Source organism: Equus asinus, chromosome 10 (genome assembly GCF_041296235.1).
Source record: "Equus asinus isolate D_3611 breed Donkey chromosome 10, EquAss-T2T_v2, whole genome shotgun sequence".
Lineage (NCBI taxonomy): Eukaryota > Metazoa > Chordata > Mammalia > Perissodactyla > Equidae > Equus > Equus asinus.
In genome coordinates this window covers 72,734,062-72,758,980 of record NC_091799.1, presented here as the reverse complement: position 1 = coordinate 72,758,980, position 24,919 = coordinate 72,734,062, and the positions used below count along the sequence as shown (strand labels likewise).

The 24,919-nt window shown below is 36.1% G+C and overlaps 1 protein-coding gene and 1 non-coding gene across 2 annotated transcripts in view; both read right to left on the bottom strand.

Annotated features, from left to right (window-relative positions):
* The window catches only part of HCN1 (hyperpolarization activated cyclic nucleotide gated potassium channel 1), a 369,515-nt gene that overhangs the window by 122,230 nt on the left and 222,366 nt on the right, over positions 1–24,919 (bottom strand). The window lies entirely within an intron of this gene.
* LOC123289623 (U6 spliceosomal RNA) lies at positions 2,871–2,977 on the bottom strand. The gene has a single exon (XR_006533688.2). It is a non-coding gene; the product is annotated as a U6 spliceosomal RNA (small nuclear RNA).

Genomic DNA, 24,919 nt, shown 5'->3' with positions numbered 1-24,919 from the left:
CACGCTGAAGACGAGGTTTGGGAGGAGAGTACCTAATTCTCCAATCAGAGAATCGAGACAAAGAAAGGCCTACTCAAAAATCTCTCCCATATCATCTTCTAAGAGACTAGAAATTACTTTGAATCTCTCTGTTTTAGGTAAGAAAGTACAGTCAATGACATTGCCTCTGGAGTCATGATTTAAACGTTTATACATTACCTATAAGTCAGTACCCAAATATCCTCCCTCCATGGCCTGCAAGTATTTTGGATTCTGCAACAGGACTCAGAGTTGACTCCCTAGGCTCAGGAACTGGATAGGCATGGGCTACCACAAGGTGGAGACAGCATGAGGAGCAGACCAAGATGAATTCTTTAGGGAAAGACAAGTTATGAATGCCATAAAATTGAAAGCAAATGTCAGAGATAGGACTTTCCAAGTGAAAGTCGATAGGATTGGAGTCAATGTGTATTAGGTATGTAAGACGGGGTGCTGGCAGATTGATGTTGCTTCGGTATGTCCATGCCTTACCTCTGGTTATCACTGGAAATACATTATGTGGTTAAAATGGAATGGTTCAAAGGATTCTTTCTATCCTCTATTTTATTATATGAGGTGGCATGCTGGGTTAGAGGGGAGTCACCCTAGAAGGTTGGCAAAGGCTGAAAAATCAGAGAGATATATTTCCATATGAGGAATACAAGGACTTACAGAAACTTAGAGAATGAGTTTAACACACAAGAGAGTAAATCCCAGATCACTGATTATTTATGAAGGTGGAATTGAGCAACGGAGCAAGAAGAGTATTAAACTTAAAATTTTTCAACTTTAGTTGTTTCTATAAATTTACCTGACATCAACAATGTTGAGATATAGGGCAGCTCTACCAGAAAAGGAAAACTGTATTGACATTTTTTGTAAACCAATTGATGCCATGAAAGTATAAATGATAATATTACTGTTATTAGTAGTAGTAGTCAGCACTGCACATTGACAATGAGATGGTTGCCTGAGGATACCAAGTATACGTGCCAATTTGAAGAATTTCATAATTCTGGTTACGTATTTCCCCACAGTTTAGGAGCAAACTGCGTATGTAAAATGGCTACACATTTTGGCAAAGTTTAGATAGTGAAATTTCAGAGGCAGAAAAAAAAGAAGAGGAATATTTAGTATTTAGAATGGTAATATGATCACAGAAATAAGAAGGGGAAGGAAAATTGGGTTAAAGTAGTGATCTTTATAATATTAGCCATATGGGAAAAAAATTTTATTTCAGAATGCACTAAGAAACTTCTAAAGACAAATTTGATATTGAACTAAGTCTTTTTCAAAGGCAATAATCTTCCCTTGGATTAAATTTTCATAAAATAGATTCATGGTAAATCATCTCTTTCAGGAAGCTAAATGATCAAAAATATCCCTATGAACATACAATACAAGGAATTAAAGCTAAACTAATAGCAGAATTCACACATCTGAAAGCCTAACAAGTTGTCCCCAAAGTTTAGGAAGAACAACTGAGCCTTGTAGTGTACTCTGGATGTTAATAAAGTGGACCACTTGTAAGGGAAAGAAGTTCCAGAAAACAAACCTTCATGAACAATTGACCTCTGTTATCCAATCAAAATATAAATCTGAAGGTATCACAGGGGCTCTGTGTCATTCACTTGACTACGCTGGAGATGTTCTTTATATATATATATATGTATTCACCACAGAGTGAACTATGACAGGTCTCAGTCCAGTCAAGAACTTAGTTATTTGTTAATCTTGTCTCCCTCCTCCATGCTGTTCCGTCACATAAAATAAGCAAGAAACCCAAAACAGATCTAGTTTACTCTCAATTACTTAGGTGAACAGAGTTGAATATGATTCATTGAAATAAGGGAGATCACTTTCCTGACCTCTAGTCCTATTTACCTGGACGTCCTCTACTTGGCTTTACACACTCTTCCCAAATCTGTGTGTCCAAACAGAGCTCATCTAAACTGAGCCTACCACTATGAAACCTATTGTCCCTGAATCCCCATCTCAGTTTAATATCACTTGATTGACTCCATCTTGAACTTCCCTTCTTTCCTCTGGTTGGACCCAATTCATTCAAGCAGAAGAGTAGTTAGGCAGTAACCCTTGCCACTTTACCACCCAAATGGTTCTCAGGCTAACAGGCTTGAAAGCACATATTTATCATAAAACTACCAACCAAAAACACAAACAACAATTTAAAAGAATCTTTCTTTTTTCCCTCATCTTTATTGCTTCCAGGCTCCCATTCCCCTCCTGGTACTTTCTCCAGGACGTGTAATAGTGTCACTTGGTTCAAGGCCATATTAACCCCTGCTTTTGGATACTTCTATTGTCACATACTTATAATATGGGAAATAATTCGGCAACCTTAATAATCATGCCTGTCTTTGGTGCACTTCTTCCTTGATTGTGACCCTTAATAAATCTGAGGTCATTTGTTTGCCTTCCAAGGCTTTTTAAAACCAAATTACTCTTCTGTGATCAACACTATATCATAACTAGATACTATCATCCTGTAAGATATTAGAAACTATCATCTTATAAGTGGTGGTTGATATTAAACTGACCCTTCTGTTCTTCCACCAGCCTTGGGACTTTGATTCTCTGCTCTTTCATTTCTGAAGCTGCAAAAGGCCTGATTTTATTGTTTACTTTACTTGTCTCTTAAATAGGAAAATAGAGCTCTTTTTTCTTTCTTTTCATATAGGAAAATAGAGCTCTTTTTTCTTTCTTTTCAGTTTTATTAAGATATAACTGACATATAATATTGTATTAAAGTGTACAACATAATGATTTGATATACGTATATGTTGCAAAATGATTAACACAATAAGTTTAGTTAACATCCCTCACTTAGTTACAAAAACATGGAGCACTTCATGAATTTGTGTGTCATCCTCATTCAGGGGCCATGATAATATTCTCTATATGGTTCCAATTTCAGTATATGTGCTGCCAAAGCGAGCACTAGAGCTCATTTTCTTCATCCTAAAGAAAAATGCTTTACTTTTCTTGCAATTTTCTTGTCTGGATTACTACAAATTATAACACAAATTACAATTTACCATCCTTACTATCTCCTCTTTAACACTCTTCCAGGCCATTCTTTGGAGCAGCCAGCAAGTCTAATCTAGCCACCTCCATGCTTAAAGTTTCCTCGCAGCCTCATGAGTAACTCAAATCTACCAAGGGAATCACAACAAGCTGGCCACGCTGTAGCTTCTGCCTCTCTCTTCAGCAACACTCCTTAACTTTCCCAACCCCTTTTCCAAAACCAGACTGTGCTCTTGCCACCTTGAACTACTTGCAGTTCCCCAACAAGCCAATTCACTCCCTTCCATGCCTCTACATAGGTGGTTTTCTCTGATTCCCCGGCCCCTTCCTCTTTCCCTGGCCACTTCTGCTAGTCTTTCAAACTGCAGATCATTTTGTAACATTCTCAAACATCTACCTTCATCCCTCCAAGTCAGCCCTCTCAGCCTGGTCCAGATTCTCATCTCTATAGCCCCAGCACCTGTGCTTACATTTATCATGTGATTGCATTGTACCATCTGTTTATTTGTTTGCCTTCACCAGTATAATCAAAGCTCCCTGAGAGCAGCGAACATATCCTGAACATCTTTGTATCACAAACATCCAGCTGTGATTGACATCATTTAACTGACTTAATAATAGCATTCGAGTATTATTTTGTTCTATGATGTTACCATAGCTACCTTGAATTGCATTGGAAGTTGAAAAGCCAGATGCCTTCACCTGAACCACAAAGGAAACCAGGATCTCTCATTAAGATTCAGGATATTTCCACTGCGATTGAAATGCGAACTTTAAATTTAATGAAATCAAACAGATGCCCTTAGTAGTTTGATCAACTATTCCCCCAATTGATATCTGTATGGCAGATGGCATAAACAACTCAGAATATACTTAAATACTAATATAAAAATTAAAGTAGTACAAAATATTTCAAATGTATTAGGTATGCTTTCTTTCATGAGTGCCTTATCAGGGGATTGGCAGTCCTGGCTAATTTTCAGATGTACATTCATATATTTCCTTCCTTGCTCGTTGTCTCCCAGGAGGAAGGAACATATTCTTTCACAATGATACACTTACACTTTTCTAGGCTCAAAGTGCCAAGAGTTAAATTTGAAACACCACTTTAATAATGCAAATATCACCCTTTACATATTTTCTCCAGGAAACAAAGATGAAGGTATACCGAATATACATTAACAAACAACCTAACAGAAGTTGTTTTTGGTTCTCTTAGATGAGGAAGACAAATCTAACACTGACATTGGAGGCAAAAATGTGGTCCATTATTCAAACGTGGAAATGTGACTAGCCTAGTGGAATCAGTTCTTATAGACCTCATGAGATAAGCATGGGTGGCACATATATAAATATGCAGTATTATTTATATGGCATTGTTATTTAGCTTCCAATGATTCTTGTGCATATTAAAAACAAAACACAAATAGCACTATTTCTGCTTTCCAAAATATAGTTAATCAGATATGATTCTTCTCGATTTGCTCCAATTTTCTCTTTAGGGTAGAGAATAAAAGGGGCAGAGGTTTCTCCATATAAGAATAAACCATGAATCTTTGGTGAATAGGGACATTGAATTTTACCCTTTCTCTTACTACTACCCACTACTCCCAACAAATTAAAAAAAGATAAAGGCACTACAAACATTTCGTTTTGCCAAATCTTAGAATTTCCTGGGCTTCCCAGAATCATTCCCCACGTATGCACCAAATAACAGAGAACACATTTAAATACGCTAAAGTTTGAATGTGCTTTGCCCACGACCTTGAACTAGTTTGATACTGTGTAGGACTCAAGACGCAGAAGGTAATGAAAGCATTCAGATGTGGTTTTTTCTTAGTTCAGGGTCAGGCACAGAGTGTGTAGCCATTAAATATTAGCGGATTGACTATTTTTATGGATGGCCTGAGGTATTAAGTGGCTATTAATAATTTAGCATTAAACAAATTGCCACTAATAATTTACTTTTCTGTCTATTATGTTAATTTAATGTTTCTGTAATATATTATTATCTGGGAAAAAACACAAACACAGCAATTATCAGGGGAGCCATTTTTTAACAGTATTTGGTACTAAGTTAGGTCAAGGTCAGAGTTAGAGGAGGACTCTATAGGTAGTGTTTACTAGATCCCATAGTATTTGACTTTTAAACTGCCATTTTTGTCTTGCCATAACTATTACAGAGAAAGTGATCATGTTATATCCAGTTTCATTGCTAAAAAAAATACAAGGTCATCACCTCCAGCAGGTGACTGGAAAGAATAGTGTAAGCATAATCGTGACACCCAAAATAAAATAAGAATTTTTCTCAAGGCTTTTGCAATGTACTCAAAAATGTAAACAAATAAAACCATAGGTTACCCATAGTTAGCTATGATCAATTTAATTTGACCAAGGAGACAAAGGCAGTTTCCTTAAATAAGAGCTACCCAGGGTCTCATTAGTGTAGAGGGAAAAAAAAATCAAGGTCATGCTAAAGGTGTATGACTTCATGGTGGAAAATTTCAATCCTCCAAACACCTCCCAGAGAAGAAACCAAAAGCAAGAGGAATAACAACTTTCAGGCAGATCCCAAAATCTCGTTTAGACTATGGGACAAATACTAAGATAGGAAAAAGCAGAAATTCTAAATTCTATTCTATACGGAGATATATAATTTTACAAAATAAAGTTGACAAGGTTGGAGGTGGGCATGGAGCATCTCTTATTAGAAAGGCATATAGAACTATCACCTCACAAGTGTGAATATGGAAAAAGGGAATTACATCAAAATCCTCAAGTGGCAGTTTCATATGAATTACACCTTAGAGGAAAAAAGGCAATGAAGGTCTACGAATTGATGTTATGAATAGATAAAAATGCACCTTTTTATTATTTATCTTTTAGCCCTGTCCTGCCATATTTAGAATGACAGAAGAAAAAATGATTATAATGTACTCTGTTGAAATGCAAGCAAAGAAAGGTGAGAAAACATATTCATTAAACTATATTTATTGAATATATGCAAATATCATACATACTTCTGTTTTAATATATAATTAAATATATATTATCAATATTACCTATGCATATATAAAATAAGGGCAATCACCTACCACAGAGCTCATCTGAGCTAAAAAATAATGTTGATAGCCTTAATGGAACTCTAATCTATTTAATATTGTTTTACATGCAGCTTTTAAAACCAAGCAATTTGATCTTTTCTAAATGACATTACGGTAAGCAAAAGGTCATGCGTTTAGGTTGGCAAGCCCATGGGGAAACTAATAGTAAGTTTCCAGTTAGACTCTGATGCTGATAAGTCAATAGAACTGTCAATGGCTGGGTCCTAAGATTAACACATATGTGGGAAAAGAAAGCAAACACAACTGTGGAAATGGAAGCAAACACTGAGCTTAAGGACATCAGCCAGCTGGGAATTACTTCTTTAAGCAGAAGGTGTAAATCAAGCCGGCTTACCCATAGAAAGTACTAATACCTCTTTGTAGAAGTATTTTAATTTGGAGATTTACATCTAATTATATGCTGTTGGCATAACCCAAACTAGAAGTATTATCAGAGCATAAACTGCACATTTCCATTGGAGTGACTGATCTTTGTCACAGAATACTAGGAGATATGTAGTGATGTCCTTGGGCTCCTTTTGCACATGTGTCCCTTTGTGTCAGGAAGCACCAATGATGAAGGTATCTTCTTGGACACTTTCAGGAACTTAGGATGAACATCACATTGCAGGAGTCTGGGCTTGCTTAAGAATATCGAGTGTCTTGTGCTCTGTTTGGGGGAGCTCAGAGTGTGATACAGTATGACACTATACAAGTTTCCTTTGCTAAACAAACAAAGGATATGAGCTATTATTTTGTATCCTAAAAGAACTGTGGCAAAGCTACTGGGATGGGAGAGTCACATGGAAACACCGGAACAGTTTACCAAGTGGTTATCTACCCACTACCTCCAAGGAGCTAATGGGAGGTACTTCAGAGGCAAGAAACCAGTATCCTATGGGAGAGGATAACACCCTGAAAACATGGGCAATGAGAGAGGAAGACGCAAACAGCAGCATGCTAACTAGAAGCCCAAAGGAGTGCAGATAATCAGGATGCCAGAGCAATCCAGAGCCAGAAGTTCCCCAAGATATTTGAGTAAGTAGGCGAGCGTTTCTGTTGGAGACCTCAGCACAAGCAATGGTGCTGGAAATCTGTCCCTCCATGTTTGTCCTTCACCCCTCCATACCATGTTTTGCCCAGGGAACTGATTAGCATGGATTACAGCAACAGGTTCCTTTGCCTGACTTCCGCTTGGATTCAGCCAAAGGGGAATCCTGACAGATGATAAGAGGGAAGCAGAATGTGGTCAGGGCTTTGGGCTTCCACTTTGAAGACTGTGAGCTGGCTGTGTTTTCTGTTAAAATTAACTACTCCTGTTGACACAGCCCCATCTACAAGACTCCATTTTTTGGTTTTAGTATTGGTAACAGGTCTGTGATTAATATCCCTGGGCACCTCAAAATCCCCCATGGTCCCCAACATCCCACTCATAAATTGGTAAATAGCCCCTATTTTAAACCTTCCCTCAACTTTGTAACTTGAGAATGTCATTTGTTCTCTGTGGGAAACCTGCGTGTGTAGTGCTTCTAGAAAAGGGAGAGTCACATGGGCAAACAGAAAGAAACTTGCCTGAGAATCAAGAAATGTTAGCTCAAGAGATCAGTCACTAATAATTCTATGAACTTAAAGTCACTTACCTTCACTAGGCATCTTTTCAGTTTTGAATTGAAAATTTGGGCTTCTGAAATCTCAGGTGTATTTTTGCCTCTAAAATTTTATATTTCTATTAGTCTAAACATAAAAACGATTTGTTTGATTATAAGAGAACTGATGTCAGTTTTTAACATCCTTCTTGCATCCTGCAGCACATTGTTGATTGCTTTATCAATATCTATCCTCTTTTCCCTACAGAACCTCAAAAGTTTTGGGGTGACAATATGCCCAGCTTAATAAAAGACATTATTTATCCTTGTTGGAAGAATGGGGCAGCCAAGTGATTTACTACCGGCCTATAAAGTGAAAGTCAAAGTTACTGGGTAGGGTTTCTGGAAACATAAGTCTCAATTGGCATTGCCCTTTTCTGCCCTTTTCCCTTCCTCTCTTCTCTCCTGAAATGTGGACTTGATGGCTGGAGCAGAGAAGTCTTCCCAAGAGTGTGACAGCAGCAGTCGCATCCTATGGCAGATGGAGGCTGGGCACTGATGACATCATGGAAGTGGGACCCCACCCTTGGATGGCTAGCCTTTCCACTTATTACCTGGTAAAGTTTACTTAATGCAATATTTTATGTTTCTATAACATAAATCCTCTATGTCTCTCTAACTCATAGCTGAGCATAATCTTTAAGTAACACACACACACACACACCATGTACCTCTTGAAACAGTTGGATCAAGACTCTACTCAGATCGCCCAGTAACCCTGGCTTCCCCTTCCCTTATCTTGTATTCAACTTATTCCCTCAAAATTTACCAGGACTGTGCTAAAACCACACAGGGTTCTCATTTCTAATTCCTAAAGTGACAGCTAACTTGTTTAACCCATGTCATTTACTTATCCTCCAACTTGTCAAATCTACCTAGAGTTAGATATCCAAGAGAAACTCCTGCACACGTATGTATGTAAAGAAGAATGTTACACCAGCATGGCTTTTGACAGGAAAAAACTATAAACAGTATATGCACACTATGGAATATTATACTGCATTGAAAACAAGTGAATTATAGCAACATTCAATGACATGGATGAATATGTCAACCAAATAACGAGTGAAGGAAGCACATCCTACTAGATAAATTTACAGCTTATTAACTTTTCCATAAAGTTACAAACGAAATTGAAACCAAGCAGTATGTTTTGAAAAATATACTGTTTGGATATGCATGTATGTTTTTGCAACAGTTTTTTAAAGGCAAAGAACTGAATAATACAAAATTCAATGTTGAATGCTAATTTTCTAATTTACAATTAAAACAATTATAATCACATATGCATATGTGTAGACAGACAGACTCCATTATCAGTTCAAGACACCTATGTATGCAGTACAAGTTAAACATGATAAAAGTCTAACATCTATCTCATAAACATTTTTAGGCTCACTTTTATACTAATCAACCCTTCCCAGAAAATCTCTCAAGGTCAGCAAATTTTCCTTTCTTTCCTCAGGATTTATCAGCTTAGAAAAAATATGTATCAATCAACTATCCTACCCCTTTTACAACTCTGCCACCCACAAACTCCTTATGTTACCTTCCAGCCTCTTTCGCATCGCTCAAAGAGGGGACTGGGCATTGATTACTGTATGCAGTTTACGAGTAAGAGGCACAGGACCCTTCAGTGACTCTCTATTTCCTACATTCACCTTCTTTCAGCCCAGAATTCAAGGCCCCCCACAATTAGGCTCCAGCCTACTTTTTTAACTTTGTTTCTCTACCTCAATCCTCCACAAACTCTCCACTGCAGCCCAAATCCTCCTTACTCCCCAAAACCCTTAGACTTCCCTGCATCAGAGCTCCTCCCAACTAATATTTTTGTTCACTACACTCTTCATGTCTGGGAGGCTCTTCCTGCTTTCCTTCTACATATTTAAATTCTATCCATCCTTCAAAATTCAGCTCAATTCTTACCTCTTCCTTGACCATATTTCCTTAGAACGGCAATGACAATTTTCATTTGTAAGAAATTCGCTTACTAACATAATGGCGCTGTATCTTCTGCTCTTGTCTCCCTTGCTCACCCCCATTGGCCAGGACTTACCCCAGGGTCTGGCATGTGACAGAGCTTCAGTAAAGAGTTCCTGAAGGCATGGACTCTAAAATTTCTTCTACTGTCTTGGGATTTTCTTTAAATAATGATTTTTATTTTTCTCTTGTCTTACCAGCTAAACTTCTTTGATAGAAAAAGCCATGTCTATCACATATTTACTTTCCCTGATCCTGCCAAGCTCATTACTTATAAAAAATGACCATAAAGGGGCTGGCCCCGTGGCCGAGTGGTTAAGTCCGCACGCTCCGCTGCAGGCGACCCAGTGTTTCGTTGGTTCGAATCCTGGGCGCGGACATGGCACTGCTCATCAAACCACGCTGAGGCGGCGTCCCACATGCCACAACTAGAAGGACCCCCAACGAAGAATATACAACTACGTACCGGGGGGCTTTGGGGAGAAAAAGGAAAAAATTAAAAAAAAAAAAATCTTTAATAAAAAAAAAAAAAAGACCATAAAAATTGCTGATTTACTTTGAAGGAAAGAAAACATTAAAGTTGTGATTAAGAATTAACTCAACACATTAATTGTTTCACTTTAAAAAATAAGCCAAGAAACCAAGTACTAATAACCACTATAGAAATTAGGAAATTGATGTTTATCTTATGAGTAAGGTTATCTTAGGTTCAGAATCAAAAGTTAGGGAAAAAAAAAAACTCTTGATAAACAAATTTTCCAAAATGTTACAAATTTTGGGGAAAATATTACTTTCACTAGCAAGATGGCATGGACTGTCTCTATTAAATTACAACTATTGTTAAATTATTTCCCAACTGCTTTTGGGGCTTTGTTTTCTTTAATAAATCTTAACATATTCCCACTGTACATATTTTCAATTTGCTTATTGCTGACAGTGTTGAAAATTTATCTAAAATACAGAAGAGTAGTTTCAGCATTTTAAGTCTTCATTAATAAATATATTTACTTAGGTTAAACAGATAAACCTTAGAAGAATAGAGTAATTTCTATTACCACTGTCTACTCTGGAAAACATATTAGTTTTTTCATACTGTGTACATATATATAATATGTTATATATATATATATATATATATATACACATTTAAACATACACATATGTGGCTTGTTAGTCATAGGAAATTACCTGTGTCATAACTAATGACGAAAGATGTTTTTAATCGAGTCATTTCTTTTTTTTTTTTTTGAGGAAGTTTAGCCCTGAGCTAACATCTGCTGCCAATCCTCCTCTTTTTTGCTGAGGAAGACTGGCCCTGAGCTCACATCCGTGCCCATCTTCCTCTACTTTATATGTGGGACACCTGCCACAGCATGGGTTGCCCAGCGGTGCCATGTCCGCACCCTTGATCCAAATGGGCAAACCCTGGGCCACGGAAGTGGAACGTGCAAACTTAACTGCTGAGCCACCAGGCCGGCCCCATCAAGGAGTCATTTCTTATAATTCTCATTATCAGTCCACAGTTTAGGTGTTTAGCATGAGAACATAATGAGGTCAAGGAAGATGGCATTGACGTTTTATTACACATACCTAGCATATAATGCCTAGCACACAGTGAGCAATTAACAATGGATGCATGATGCTTTGTGACTTTCTTGGCAAACCTTTAAATTTGCCCCTTCTTGCAGGGGATTGTATGAGATTATTATCATAACTTGAATTGTAGTGTTGTATGCTCACAATTAACAGCTTGTACCTTCTTATTTTGTGCATCACAATAAAATTTTCATATAATTTATATTCACAGAATACTAATTAACTCCATGTGGCATTTCATCTAATACTAAGAAATCCAATGATTGGATCATTTGATAAGCTCAAAAATCATGCATTAAATCTTTGGAGATAAATGACACATGTGCATGAAATAACTATAGGTTAATTTCTGGCAACATACTAGTAATTACATCAAAATGTCAAACAATAGTTTCAATTACTCCAGAGTTATTTAGTAATTTTAGCCAAGAAGATGACAGAGGATATTTCATATGAAGAAGGTAGTGATAGAAAGGGAAGGCAAAGAGAATGAAGATTTAAAGGAGAGGATAATCTAACCCCATGTAAATGAGAGCAAAGAAACAACTAACCTCATAAAGGGCTGAGTGATGGAGCAGTGAGAGATGACATGTTTGAGCCATTTGAGGAAGAGCTTTGAATTAATTCCTTGTGGTAGAGTTTGAAAAGAGTTAGAATCACTGGGATTCTGGACTAGAAAAGTAATGTGATTGGTTTTTATGGATTGATTCACTGATTGATTAAGAGATTCTACTGACAGGAGGGTGTGATCTGGAATCACATCAGGAGACAAAGGGGGCTGGCACAATAACTAGGAGATTTATCTATAATTTAAATATGAAATAATGATGACTTGAAACAGACAGACGCTTGGCAATAGCAGAAGAAGAAACACATATGAAGCATACGACAAACTAAGATTTAGCACATGATGACGTGGAAGCAAAAATAAGTGATGAATATCGTTACTGTAATTCTGTGGGAATGAGAAAATAGACACTAGGTATTTACTTTCTTGAGCCTGGACAAGCAAAATTCTTTCATTCCTTCTCCTTGTCTAAAGATTAGCCTCATCTCTCCCTGGAGGTAATTCTGTTTAACTGTTCGAACAGGCAAAACTTGTTAAGGTAAAGTGTGATGGATCTAATGGATGTGACTCTTACACTGCAATACTTCTATGTGACCTGAATGCCTTTTGCCCTATCTCCTTTAAGGATCATTTATTTGAAACACTATAAACAAATGGACTGTGGAGTTAATGTAAATGATCAGTCATAGAAAACTCTCCCTTCCCTTCATGGGAATAAGAATTTTAACAGAATCTGTTGTCTGAGGAGAATTCAGAAGCACTTACATCTGCTCACCATATGAACTCTGGGAAAGTTTCATGTGTTTAACTGTAGGAAAAACAAAACAAAACTTGTATTTCTTCTCCAATCACCTGATAAGCTAAAGGAAAAGGAAAATTTAAACTGCAGTGCAGCCAAGGCAAAGAGTAATCTGAATTCACAAAACTACAAAAAACTTCAGCAGTTTATATGCCTATAATATGAAAGGCATATTTAAGTAGTCATCTTGTACTCGTATTATATGCCAATAGTTCATATTATGTGCCTACAATTATTTTTATTTCTATTATATTATTATTAATTTTACAGTATAATTCATATTATATGTCTAAAACACGAAGGGCATATTCAAGTATTCTTGCCTTGCTTCAATGAGATAGGGTTAAACTGCTTTGGCATACCAGCATTTTCTATGAGTCAGCTCCTACACAGCCAGTTGACACTGGTCAGCTCTATTTTTCTTAAAATGTTTTCTGCCTAAGGTTTTTATAGCCACCCTTTTCCAAGATACAAAGAGCTAAAAACATTGCAAAAATGTCATGGAAAAAAAGGAAAAGCTAAAACACCTCATGGCTGTCCCCATTATATAGTTCACTAGCATATCTTTACTTTTTGGGACTAGTTGTCTCAAATCTTGCTTTTAGTTTGTTAAAAACATGAAAAACAAACTTCTACAATGTTCTGTGTTTAGGGTTAGCATTTAAGCCTTACAAGTGCTCTGCTGAGAGAAATCTTTTGCCTCTTCCTAAAATCTCTGAATATTTATGTGTTCTTCAAAAATCTATTCAGCCTTTCCTTTTAGACAATCCTAGCTTCTCCTCCAAATTGGCTTGTACACAGCTAGGTGTTTTATTAGATTTGACCAAGCTCCTCCAAATTGGCTTGTACACAGCTAGGTGTTTTATTAGATTTGACCAAGTTTTAGATTTCAATGACATCATTTGTGAAGAAAACTTATTGCCTCATCTTTGCATTGATTCAATTATTTGTCCTGTAAAAATGCAGTATTTCTATGATATGGACCTGTATATCAAAAGCACGGTTCTACTAAATTGCCTTTATTTTTACTTGTGCTTATTGACTACAAGCTGTTAAAAAGTGTTTATAATTAAAACAAAATGCTTATAAAGAATATAAGTCATATGGAAGTTTGATGTATAAACTAAGAAAACACAATTTAAGTATTAACCAATAAAATTTTGATTAGGTAACATTGATGAAACTACCCGATTGAGATTATGGTACAATATGTAATGACATTGTTTCTAAGTCATTTAAAGTACAACAGAGTATTTCATGTCCTTGTTTAACTAATCCTTGGCTCTGGGAACAAATCCTACTTTGCTAAGATTATATGGAGGTAGTGCTTGATTACTTTCCATTTTCAAAATTTCAGAGCATTATCTAAAGGAGAACATTACATCTTTGGCCTATAAAGTCTGTAGTATGGTGGAAAGAGGGCACACTTTGGAGTGAGATGGTTCCTAAGTAAATTTCTTGCTTGGCTTCTCACTAGCTGTTTTACATTGGGGAGGCCACTCAATATCTCTGAGCCTGTATTGTCCTTTATAAAACTTCAGATAAAACCTGCAGAATGACTGCAAGGATTAAATGAGATAATGAATGCAAAGCGCCTGGCACATAGTAGAAACATGACTGATAGATACTTTAAAAAAACTATTCTGCATATCCTCACTATGTTTAAATTGAGTAACATGGTACAATTTTATTTTAGACGTGACTTTAGTCAGTTTTAAGTTTTCTGCTATAGGTTCATTTCTGCTGTTAGTGCTAATGGGTTGTGGATTTTATCATTAAAAATTTTGATTATCCATGTCAAGAGTCATTTAGGTCTTTGTTTTTTTTTCCCTCTCTATCAGGATGTCTGTTTTTGATCATTTTAGTACTAACTTGAAGCAATGCAGAAGGATTCATTTTTAAAAAATATTCAAGTAACTAATTTCCATGTACTCTTTAAAAATTTGTAAAAATGAATTATGTTAGTAAGCTTTGTATTTGTATACACATTTAATTATAAGTTTTGATTTACTAGCAATAAAGGCAATTGCACATTTTTACATTACACATTTTGTATGATTTGTAATGATTTAATATATTTCACATATTATCAAACTCATGCATTATTACCACTCTACAGCTTTTCAAAGTCAAATTTAGCCTGGGGATGATATAGGAGAAAAATAGAAAGGCAGGAGTGAGTAAAACAGTCCACTAAAATGAGAGAGAAAAGGCTGAATTAGAAACAAAAGGACCTAAAAGAATCTTAAAAAAGCTAAAAAATATATTAATGCAAAATATATAAGATAAGATTATACCATATATAATCTGAAAAGAGAAGAGAGAAAGGAATAGAGGATTGAGAGAAAAAATAGAAACGGAAGATTTTATACCCAGGAGAAAGATGCTTATTATACAAAATAATAATAATAGCCAGAAACTAATGAGAAATTATTATGAGCTAGTAGCTATTCTAAGAGCTTTAAAAGCTTCATCTCATTTGACTCTCAAAATAACCTTAAGAGGTAGGAATTGTAATTATCTTTTTTGCAGAGATGACGAAACTGATGCTTGAAGAGGTTACAAACACCTCGAGAATCACAGAGTTGATCAGAAATGACTGAAATTACATTATTAATATTTTGTTCCTAAAGCCACCTGTTATAGTTAAGCATTATTACATAACAAGTCATTCTAAAATTACTGGCTTAAAATACAGCAATCATTTACTTTGCTCAGGAATCTGAAATTTGGGCTGAGATCAGCAAGAATGGCTCATCTGTGATCTGTGCAGTTTCATATGGAGTTTTTCAACCAGGGCTAGATAATCTACTTCCAAGATGTCTCACTCACATAACTGACAAGTTGGTGCTGGTTATCTATGGAAACGTCAGCTGGTGCTGGTGACCAGGGAAGGAGAGCTCTTCTCTGGAGGAAGCGTGAGGACATGAGTTGCACGAAAGATAAGGAAAAAAGGTACAATCAATTAATTGATTGAAGGTCCCAGTGGACTGTAAAAATTGGTGGAACTTTTGGAATTGAGAAAGTAGGGTGAGCTGGATTGGTATGAGGTGGTGGTTAGAGAGCAGGATGTTTGAAGCTGAGCTTCTGGAAGGGATGTAGAACTGGCAATGAGAAAGTCTGCATGAAGTCCCGTGAGTGGCTGCGGTAGAGTGCAGGACAAGGTGGTAGGAGGAGATGAGTTTGAGGTGCTGGAAGAGTCATCTATTTGGATATTAAAATCCACAAGAAAAAAAAGAGGAGTAGTGGTGGATACAGTGACAATGAGCAGGAAGCTGAGACCTTCAAGGAACTGAGGAAAGTAATTTGCAGAGTAGGAGAGGCAGTGGGGTCAAAGCAATAAGGAGTGGTAGTTAATGGTGTGGTTATGACATCAAAGCTCGATGTTTTAGGAAGAAGGGCAAAAGAATGGAGTGTAAGCAGTAATATAAATAAGACTGAGCTAATTATAAGTCCAAAGTATATATTTTTTGACCTCTAGTACTAAACATAAACAAACACACACAAAAATCTCCCAAATTAGTTTCTTTTAAATCCTTGGATAAGTAAACAAGTATGGAACACAACTCCAATATTCATAAAATTCTCTGTTTTATAGTTAGGGAAATTTTAATTACAAAAAGCAAAGAAACAGTGACACTTCCAATGCCATCACTTATCCATAACAATTTCTGGATTTGTTCTCCAGTGATGAGACTACGTTTTAGTAAACGTTTTGTTTCCAGGCACTAAGGCATAACTGCTTGCACTTCTTTCTCTTCCTTTCTCCTCTTTCGTGGTTAGCCTGGTAAAATGGGCAATTTTTATGTGCTTTGCTGAAGATCAGAATGCTCAGGAAACACACCTTTTTCAAACTAGTTGGTTTCCTTTCTTGTAGTGAAGCTAAAATGGAAAACATGTCATTTCCTTCTTCATTGTGCCTGCAAGACTGACTCAGCACGTGCCAGGTGTATAGAAGGTGCTCAATTAATGTTTGTATCATTGAATTCAAATTGATAAAATATTACACCAGGGAAAATTGCAAAAACTGCTACTTTGTCCTCAAACTAACTGATGTGATCTGAGGGGGAGGGTTAGTTCATGCATGGCTCAATAGTTAATCAATTTGGAGTGGCCCTAGTGTCTGAGAAACAGGAAGGTGAATTCCTCAGAAACGATTTAAAGCTGTCATCAGGTTATAGCTCAGAGAGGACTTTTCACTTCTCTGGAGAGAATAAAAGGAAATGAATTTTAAGTTGCTTATCAGGGTTTTATGGACTTAATATTTGAGCTTTGTGACACAAGGTAATGATTTATGGAGAAAGTAGTAAAATTTTAATTTTTATGAAAGCATACAAGATTATGAGTTCCTAAGTATTGGTAACACCCCTGGAGAGACAGTTGGGGTCCGCCCCATAAGACATCTACCCAGCACTATTTCAATTGAAAACATTTACACAGTACTGGAATGAACATACCCAGACAGCTTTTCAAAGTGAAACGAAGACTCTTACCACTATTCTTTGGACATTGGACAAAGCTTAGTCACTAGGAACCCAGAGGGAAAGTGGAACTGGAGAATTTCAAGAAAGAGAAAACAGGAATTAAAGTAGATACAAGCAGGAGGGAGATGGATGATACTCTCCTGAGAATAAATTAAATGAGAGTTAGAATCATCAGTATCCAGAGCTGTAGGCTGAGAATGTATTTGGGCAAAGTCTGAACAATGACGAAGAGTATGGATGAATTTAAAATAGCCAGTGTTGCCAAATTTTGGCACTAGAGGATTATATTGCTAATGGCTAATATTTTTGTATCCATACTATAAGCCAGATGTGCTAAGTATTTTACAGACAGTCTTTATAAATCTTACAACAACCCAATGAAGTGGGCATCAGTGGATCTTTTGAAACTTTGAAAAGTAAAATACAGAATAATCAAAATGAAGTTCTGTTTTCCTAATATATTATTTCTATGTTATAAAAAATATTACAGTCCTTAACAGCAAGAAGAACCAGCAGATCATCAAAAAATATTGTAATCATAGATTACCATTATTTCTTTTAAAATGGTACTTGCTACATTATCTTTATGTTAAGATTAATTCAAGAGGGCCCCAACTCAAGGCTAATTAAAAATATGCAGTATATTAGAGCAAGAATAGCACTAAACTTATTTCTGGCAAGAAGTAAGAAAATACTTAGCTAATTTGAGATTACAAATTTATAAAGTATATAATAAAATCACTAATTTATATATTAAAAAGGAATATTTATTGGTGCAGAAAAATTAAAAAAAGACATGAAGTTGATGACTGAAGTCTAAATATTATCAAGGCATTTCACTTTTCTGACATATCTCTTACCAAAAAGAATTAGTAAATAAAATATATATTTCATTGTTAAAAGTTTGTAATAGTTGATTCTTTTTTCATTCTAACATACTCATAAAAATTAGTTATCCCAATATACAATAATTTTTTTGAGTAAGGTGATATGTAAAAAAAAGAAGATGAGATAGCTTTTACTTTTTGGTAAATAGGTTCTATCGAAAAAACTAGAAAAATCTAACAAAATAATATTTCATATTCTAAAAAGTCTCAGGCAACTAAATCTTACTAATGACACAGACTAAATTTTTAAAAATCATAAGGATCTTTTAGACATAAAAGAATAAACTAGCCATTCATAACACTTTTGGAGATGGAGTGTGAGTTTAAAATTCATGAAAAGAATAAAAGGTGTTACATGAGACTTTGATAACCTGGAATCTACTAAACAAAATTCTCAATGGCATTTTCTTCTAACATCCTTTAAAGAAGAGTCAATTCATACAAATATACCAAAAAGAAAAAGATATTAGAGTTAAATTCAGCAAAATATGACAAAATTAATAATTATGACAGAGCTATTGTTTTCTTCTATAACACATTTAAGGAAAAACGATCTGTAACAAATGAAATATTGACATGTTTTCAAGAGTGTGTGCATTTCAGATTTGAGGTCTCCTCTACAGACACCCTCCCAAAACCAAAATGGAATTCTTGCTCACTAGGAAATTGAAATATACTGAAAACTCCTTCATTTGAGATTATATCTGGACTTCCTGAATTATTCCATTCATGCTAGCAAAAAAATCCTTAAGCTTCAGTTTTCTCTATATTTACAAATATTTAGCACACATATATATAAACACATGACTATAAGGGTATATAGATAGCACTTGTGTGCAATATGCTGTATAGCTCCTGTGAATGTCAGTGGAGAAGGCTCCTTATGGCACAGATCTGCTCATTCCCACACTTTTTACTTCATGTTGGCAGTAGATTACTCAGTTTCTGGGTTTGTCCAATCGGCTTTAATTTAGCCCAGCACACATAACCAATAATGAATTCATTACCTAAGCCCAACAGACTATATGAGATGCTCCAGATGTTCTTCTTAGCTGAAACATCTGTTGCTTAAGACAGAGAGGAGGTTCTGCATTTTACCAAACCTGTGTTACTATTTCATATGGGAAGCTGATTAAACTCATTGAATTTTGACATAAGTCTGTATATCAACCTACATATACGTGAGACGATGACACAAAAAGACAAAGCAGGGTTTCACTTTGCTGTATACAGGGTGGTTAGGAGTTGGAATCAACTGAACAGCACTAACCACAACAACTATGTACAGAGGTCACCAATTATGACACAATAATGAAATGGTGATCATTTTTTCATGACCTAATAAAAAGTAGTTAATACTGAATAATTTTGGAATTTTATATACACAATAGCTCTAGAGAGTACCTAATCTATTGGGTTGTCACACCATGCTCCCAGCTGCATTGGCAAGGCCTTTTAAGGACTCGGTGGGATGGAGCCTTGGACTCCAGGGCCGCACCCCTATTTCAGCCAGGCAGCTATGCTTTTGTTCACATATTTATTTATTTGACATATTGGTCTCCAGTTTTGCTTTGAATAAAGAATTTTAGGGCTAACTACTAATAGCCCAACCTCCTCATTTTCCAGATAAGTAAACAAATGCCACAGAATATAAATCCTATTTACAAGATTAAATAGCACAGTAAGTGAAAGCTTACTGTGAAAGCTTGGATTAGAACCTAGTTCTCTATCTAGTACTTTCTGCTCTGGATAATGCTGCCTCCTTAATGTTAACACATCAAATATCCCTGCTGTAGACCCAAGGGAGTGTGGTCAGCACAAAGTGAGGACAAGATAGAATCAGAGTCTTTTAGAAGAGAAATGCAGTTTTGTGCTAATTTAAGTATTAATTGGGAATTACACCAGTAAATATATGCTTAAGTATATGCATTAGAGTAATAACTTAATGCATATAAAAATTTTAGAAATGAAATATACTCAAGTCATACAGGGGAATCAGGTCCATTGTGTTGTAGTTTTCTATCTGAATAAATGTAAATTTCCTATCAATGTGACTACAAAGTACAAATCTTGAAAATTTTTTACTTAAATCTAAATTTCTTCTTTACAAACAAATGCTTTTTAATTTGCTTAAAAATACTTTCTTCAAAGATAATGAAGAGACAAATTTCACTCTGGTTTCTGCCAAATAACCAAAATTCTAAATTTCTAGTGTTTGAATAAAGACATTTTATTATTTCCAAAAATATATTTTCCAAATGTCCTCCATTCACATTCATGGTATGTAAATGACAAACATGTCACCCTATGCTTTTAAGCCAGGTCACAGCTTTAAAACCCGAGAGTATCAAAGTCTATAAAAGTTTTCATAAAGAGTGTGACTTTTGAGCTACGCTCTCAGTGGAGAAGAGGAATGACTTTGAACCTTCTTTGGCTAGGTAGACAAAAAATAAAAGACATTGTGCCGGGTGTGTTGGTTATCTATTGCTGTGTAACAAATCACCCTAAAATTTAGCAGCTTAAGCAAAAAACATCTATTAACTCATACAGAGTCTGAGAACCAGGAATCAGAGAGAAGCCTAGCTGGGTGCCTCTGACTCAGGACCTCTCATGAGAGAGTCAGTCCAGAAGTAAGCCAGGAATGTGTCATTAAAAGCCTTGAAGATCCACTTTCAACTACTCAAATGTCTGTTGACAGAGAGTTCAGTGCCTCTCCACAGGGCAGCTCACACATGGCAGCTGGCTCTCCCAAAAACAAATGATGAGGAGGAAGAAAGAGAGAGAGAACTCAAGGTAGAAGATGCACTGCTATCATTTTTTTGGTAACACAGACCAACCCTGGTGTGAATACCAGGAGGCAAGATCATGGGCAGCTGGCTACACCAGTCCCAATGAAAAGTTAACATGCTGACTCAACTAATTTTGATCACCTAAAAGATGTGCCGGTCCAGGGTTAAACAGGAAAGGAGAGTTTATAAAGCTAGATGCAATGGACTGAACTGTGTTCCCCTCTCCCCCACCCAAACACATATGTTGAAGCCCCAACCCCTAAAGTGATAGTATTTGGAGATGGAGCCTTTGGGAGGCAATTAGGTTTAGATGGGGTCCTGAGAGTGGGATCCTCAGGATGGAATTAGTTATGAGACCTTATAAGAAGAGACCAGAGAGCTTGCTCTCTCTCCACCAAGTGAAGACACAGTGAGAAAATGACCCTCTGAAAGCCAGGGAGAGAGCTCTCACCAGGAACCAAAAGGGGTGACACCTTGATCTTGGACTTCCTAGGCCTCCAGAACTGTGAGAAATCAATATCTGTTCTTTAAGCCACTTAGTCTGTGGTATTTTTTTACGGCAACTCGAGCTAAGACACAAGATAATAAAGTTCCAGATATTGAAACAGAATGGCTAAGCCATTAGAGAGCTTTTCTGTTAAATGTCAGCTCTACCATTTACAGTGGAGATATTAACGACTCAGAGTTCCAGTTTCCTCATTGTAAAATTGGGATTAGCAATTTTACACCAGTAAATATATGCACTTTAGAGTTGATGAAGATTAAAAGAGATGATGTGCACTCCAGGTTCCTAATATAGTAAGCACAATTATTAAGTAAAGGACTTGAGGAAGAATATGCATTTAAATTATGTCTTTCTTTATAGCAACCTCTGTGAACAGAATTATGCACAGCTATCAAATACCTGATACGACAGCAATTGCATGAAAAAAATCTGAAATGTCCTGAATACTCTTCAAGTTCCATGACCAACTTTCTTCTGTCAGAAAATTTGTAACTCTTCTGCAGAATTAGAAGATATATTTCAATTGATCATCTGTGTGCATTCTCACCTCATGATTATATTTTTAATAAAGTACTGTATCCATTTAATAAATTGATTATTTCATTTCAACTACCGCTAATTTTCAACTACCAATAGCCCATAAAAATTTCACTGAAAGGTCACTAAGAAATATTTTCCTTATGAGTTTAAGTGCGCCTTTCTCTGTTCAGAAAAGTGACAGGTGATGGAGTGAGGAAAGAAAAACAAAAAGGACTGAATGTAACCTTTTTTCTTAAACTGAATTATAATTCTCAAAGAAAATCTCTCTCTAATATAATTCCATATAAAGATCAGAGTGGCTATAATACATATTTGATAAAATCTAATTTTCCACAGGAAAAATATATAATTATCAGGGAAATGTAATGGGCCAAATGCTACCTTAGCCTTCAAATTAAATATATAGAGTGACAATATTTTCTAGTAAGGTTTTCATTCTAGCAAAATAAAAAAATGAAGTATAATGATAACTTAAAAGGGGAAGTATTACAAATATGTTATCTTTTGTCTTTTTTAGATGGAAATGAGTCAAATTCAAATCTCCTTTTGTATTTAAACAGAGTTCCGTTTTATTTCTATGATATTATTCCAGGTGCCCTCTATCACTATATAAGTAGAGTGAGATAGAGAAAGGCTCATAGAGACATGGAAGATCCACTCCAGGGTTAAAGGAAGATGACCAGTTAACCAACGGGATATTATTTTTATAATTGTAGCAGCATTTTAAAATAGATTCCTAATGATTTCATTTGTACAAATGAGTACTTGGAATACTTTAACAAGGACTTCCTGGAAGTAGTGATATTCAAGAAGATTAAAAGGAGGTAAAAAGAAAAATCAAACACTAATATTCGATGTCATTATATACATTGACAAAGAATCAGCTTCAATTTGGAATAAATGTTGAGAATCTTTCAAGTAGTGAAGGCAGAAACATAAATCGAAGAGTTCAAGCATCACTAAAGGTCCAAGATTGCCAGAAATCAAACATTTGTTTTGGTTTCTCTTCACTGAACATGATTCTTGAGGAAATCGAGTTTACCCTCAATTCTTCCTTTTATAGTAACAAGTTCAATTAGAATGTAGAAGTCCCAGGCAAGGATAGTAACACCCCCAACAGTGCTTGGCACAGGGCAGACAATCGATAAATATTTGCTGACTGACTGGCAAAATGAAAGAATGAATCTACCTAAATTCTCTCTCCTTGGAATAACATGGATTATGCCTCATATTTACATCTAAATTAAGTTCTTTGCAGTTCCCACCTTCATGACCAAAGAACCTCAGTCCCCTCTTCTACCCCTAATGCACGGGAATATGTCACACGTGTTTTCAAATCAGTCTGACCTACTTATGTAGGCCACTGTGCTTCCTTGCTGTCCCCAGGGGAAGGTAGCCGCTGCCCCTTGCCTGACCTCACTAGTTCAGGTCAAACTCACTTGGCTGCTGTGCATTGCTCTGCTGAGCCGCCTGGAGCTTTCATTACACACACCAGACCTCTGAGCTTCTCTGGACTCTGCTGCTCTGCCTCAAAACACTTGCTTATTGTCAACTTACTTAGACATTTGCTCATACTCCTGCATCTCAGTGCCTAGTACTGTAGGGTTTTTGGTGAAATAGGAAAATAGGGCTCCCTCCTCTGCGTTCTGCCCTGGTAGGGGTTCTCATAGCACAGGCAACTGAGCCTGATTTTTAGCTCTCCATTTTACAGAGAATAAAACTCTAAGTCCTCCCATGATTTACAAAACTCTTTTTGATTTGGCTGGCTCCTGGGTATCTTTCCAACATCATATTTGTACTCCTCTCTCACTCCACTCCAGCCACACCAGTCAGCTTGGTATATGCTGACCCTTCCTCCTGGACTGTTCGTCTTCCAGAGATTTGCCTAACTCATTCCTTCATTTCCTTGAATTTTCTGCTCGAATGTCACTTTTTAGAGCTGGCATCTAAGAACGAGGCTATCTTAAATAGATCTGCTTGACCCAGGTCACTGTATTCTGTTCTCTTGCTTTAGATTTCTTAATAGGATTTGTGCTGCCTGGCATTATCTTTTATAGCTCTTTATTTAGTTTATTTTCTATTTTCCTTGGAAAAATAGACAACTATGAAGGCAAGACTTTGTTTTATTATCAATCTATTTTCCCACTAGATCATTGGGTATAAAAACAGTCATTCAATAAATAAATAAGTAGGTAGGTAGGTAGATAAATGGATGATAGATAAATGCTAGTAGCACATTCTAGTCTTGTGCAAATAAGGGAACACAAATTGATCCTGTGATATGGGGAGGGCAGCGTTATACCTAATTGCATATACCATGCTCTTACAAATGGTTTTCAGTCCAGCCTGGGCACTACATACTCAAAACTGAAGAACATCTCTCTTGTGATAAATTTAGGATGCTGGATATATGTTTGATTTTATCACTGATATAAGAGTGATGCCACACACACAATAATTGATTAAGCTCTTCTTTATCTGGGATATTCAGAATCTAAAGCTTGAGTTCCAGGTCCCCTGAGTCCTGTAACTGTCTACGATAGCTATGGCTGCAGTAAAGCTCTACATTTTGATCTTTTAATTAATGGATTGCTCATCAGATATTCCTCAGCAGTAGGCAACATGAGGGGTGAAGAAGACAAGGGATATTCATTTTGAGAAAACCTTTCTCAACAGATGCTGCATGGTGAATTTTTGCAGTTTTTCAGTAACATCATAACTGCAAATACATTATCTTTTCCCTTGCAATGACAAAGAATTCTCTTGGACAGTATTGAACTAACTTGTCTGTCTTGTCTTTTTAATTTTATTTATGTATTTTATCTAGGCCAGTTCTTTCAGTCATAGTTATTCGACAATTTATCATATTATTGAAACAAATTGCCAAACCACTTAAATTCATGTAAAAGGAAATTCAAAATAATGTAAATAGCCTGATAAGTCCAGGCTGAGCTGCTA